Genomic DNA, 3,419 nt, shown 5'->3' on the forward strand with positions numbered 1-3,419 from the left:
TCTCTTTTCAGAGGCTCTAGGGGTGGCCACAGTACCATAGCTGAGGAAGCAAGCCCGACATCAAGCCAACCAGCCAGGTGGTCTTTCCTTGTTTTATTATTAGTCCCCTCTACAGCATTTTTAGCATGGCTCTGAGGCAAGCACTATTATACCTGCACTGGACCTCGAATAAAGAAACAAGTAAAATGAAGTTGTATATGAACAATATAAACTACTCTTGCACTGTAATAGCTGGATTTAATTAAGAAGGATATAAATTTCTAATATTGTATCAAGGATAATGGTTTTTGTTATCGTAGCAACTGCCATAAAAGTTAAAACTCTTAGCACGTTTTTAAGCAATTGTTCATATTCATTGCTTACGTCAAACTGATACTTGCATACGTATATATTTACAGGTTCATCCCAATTCAGGACAGCTAACACCAACAACGCCTTCAACCAATTGACCTACATTTTCTTTGTCATATTTAAATCTTTTATACATTAATTTAAGGGAGGTTTAACTGACATAACTTCATTAAGTGTATCAGCCTTGTGTAACTGTGGGGGAGGTGGAAGGGGGCCTTTCTGGTGCAGACGGTACTGCCCTTTGGGTTGGCACGTGTGTGCGAACAGCCAGAAATTAGTTAAGTATGTAAGTTTTCTGTAACTGTGGGGAGGTTTAACTGACACTGTGATTATTGCTAAAATATACATTTTCTGAGCTATTTTTGTTGCTAATGGCCATCGGCAATGGTGGTCACCTTCTCACTATCATGCTACCAACAACTTTCTATTTTGTTTCGTTCAAATGTACAACATATTCGTTGACTCATAATTTGAATGATGTGGTGGTTTATTTGCATACAGTATTTATTATTTTATTATATTCTGTTACATGGCAATGATTAACACGTTTTGTGCCATACATAGATATCATGGATGACATATACGCATATGAGCCTTTTTTTTCTTTTCTTTTTTAAATGCTACTAAATGTTTATCCTATGTGATATATATTTGAGAACTTGTACACTTTTCCCTTTATTTTTCAGTTCACTGAACCCCTACAATGGCTTCACAGCACTGCAATGCAGCACAGCAATTGCAACACTCGTCGCTGTGAGAATATTCATTTGCCCGACACTGTTAGCGTTATATTTCATATTATATTATGTGCGGCATGTAGTGTACGAGTTGTGGGGGCGTACTTCAACTACTTGATCCAGCAGCCAGTGTTTTGAAAGGGCCAAAATGCCGTAGGCTGTAGCCTGACTGTACTAGATATAAACATATTCTAAGTACTTAAATTAGGGATTTAATATATGCACTGTATCATGTATGATGTTGTATCATAATCATGTGTCCTACACTGTGTTGTACAGTCACAGTATCAGTGTATACTGACTACTCAGCCGACTGACAACTGGTAAGAGTTGTGAGTGTACGACTACGAGTTGTGGGGGCGTACTTCAACTACTTGAACTAGGCCCCCCTATACTAGTTGATCACGCAGCCAGTGTTTTGAAATGGCCGAAATGCCGTAGGCTGTAGCCTGACTGTACTCACAGGCACTTGAAGCGTTTCAATAAAATACAATGATAAATAAATGGAAGGTATTATTTACCCGACCGTCGTGTACCGAGTGATGAAAAATCGCATTGCGCGCACGACCGTCGGGTACCGAGTGATGAAAATCGCATTGTGCGCACGACCGCCGGGTAGAGAGTGATGAAAATCGCATTGTCGCACTTGCGGGCGCACGGAGCCGTCGGGGTACCCGCGAGTGATGGAAATGGCCGTTTGCGGCGCACTGACCGTAATGCGACGGTACCGGACGTCGATGGAAATGGCGTTGCGCGCGACCGTCGGTACCGAGTGTAATGAAAAAGGTGCTGGCCACCGAGGAAAAAACCGACCCGTCGTGTCGCGGCAAGTGAAGAAATTTATATCTGAATCGAGATCGAGTACGCGAATCGAGATGTTCTCACCTGGCGGGCCTGACGTCGGGTCAACTACATCACTTGCCTAAATGGATAACGAAATTTTATGTACTACGCGAAATTCGTTAAAATGTTTGCTAATAGTAGAGTTGAGTCACCATGTTTCGGTTCCAAAGATAAGAACATGGGTTCCCTAATAAAACCGAATGTCATTTACAGCTCCAATATAAATATAATATTTTATATAAATATAAATAGGTTTAGGTTATGGTTAGGCGCTTAGCTCTAGTACTGATACATAGCCTGCCTTACATTAACTGCCGCTGCTATAGACCGCACCATGGGGCACGCGATCGGACCAACTTATCTCCAGCCAGTCCACGAGAAAAACTATGTATTTCCGCAATGGACCGGGTGGGCGGGTTGTGTTGGTTGTGGACAAAGACCATTGTTGTTGTCAAAGTAAGCAATTTAATAATAGTAATCTTGTTCATCTTTCATGACAAAACTAAATATTATCAGAATGCCTCTTTGATGCTTAATTTGTACCTCTGAGCAAACAAACAATGTTTTTGTCCACAACCACCCCAACCTCCGCCCACCCTCCACACGGCCGAAATACATAGTCCCGCTGACTGGCGGCTCGGCTGCCAGCGCCGCCAGAAATGGCCGTTTGAAGTTCGCAGAGTCGAATGTTTTTCACACAGAAAATACCGCAAGTGATACGCATTGCCAACGATAGTATCAGAGTTCAAATCTTAAGTAAGGCGCCCTATACTGTAAGAACATGATTCACCCCCTCGATAAAAAGGCATGTAAGCTGCCTACACCCGGAGAACGTTTCAGAGTAAAGTCGGCGGTATGAATCGGGGCTAAGTTGGTCCATCCTGCGGCATCGGTCGTCTAAGCCCAGCGGCTTAGATGTAGCAGCCCTAACTAGTACGTAGAGCCAGTTGAGCGTTATTGGTCAAGGGTTCAGTTTTAGGGGTTAGGGTTAGTTAGGGCTCGCCCACAGAAAACGCGTATCTGGCTGCAGGGTTAGGAGATAACCCGAATTGCGCGTTATTGTCGGTGGCTACTTGGAGGTCAGGTCCACACCTACCCGCGGCCCCCAGCCGTCGTCGGCTATAGGGCTTAGGGGTAGAAATTAGGGTTAGGTTATGGTTAGCCTTACCAGCAGGTTGGTGTTTATGGGACCCGCCAGTGCTTCCTCGGTATGCTGCCCGCGCGGTGTTTCTAACTAGTCATCCTACATCTTAGCCAGGACAAAGCTGTGCGCATATTCATTACCACGTGAAAGGAGTACTATGAGACAGTTAAGAATTGGTATACATAAAGTTTCCGCGTATTTCATTTAATCAACTATGTTTTATGAAACGCCGTCAGTGCCGGTGTCTGCTGACTTACCACTAGACACCCATATCTGAAAAATCCAAAGTCCAAAATAAGGTATATATAACGATTAATGTATTATGTATTGAAATGGTAGCCTAC

Source organism: Priapulus caudatus, unplaced genomic scaffold (genome assembly GCF_000485595.1).
Source record: "Priapulus caudatus unplaced genomic scaffold, Priapulus_caudatus-5.0.1 Scaffold3891, whole genome shotgun sequence".
In the NCBI taxonomy this organism is placed as follows: domain Eukaryota; kingdom Metazoa; phylum Priapulida; class Priapulimorpha; order Priapulimorphida; family Priapulidae; genus Priapulus; species Priapulus caudatus.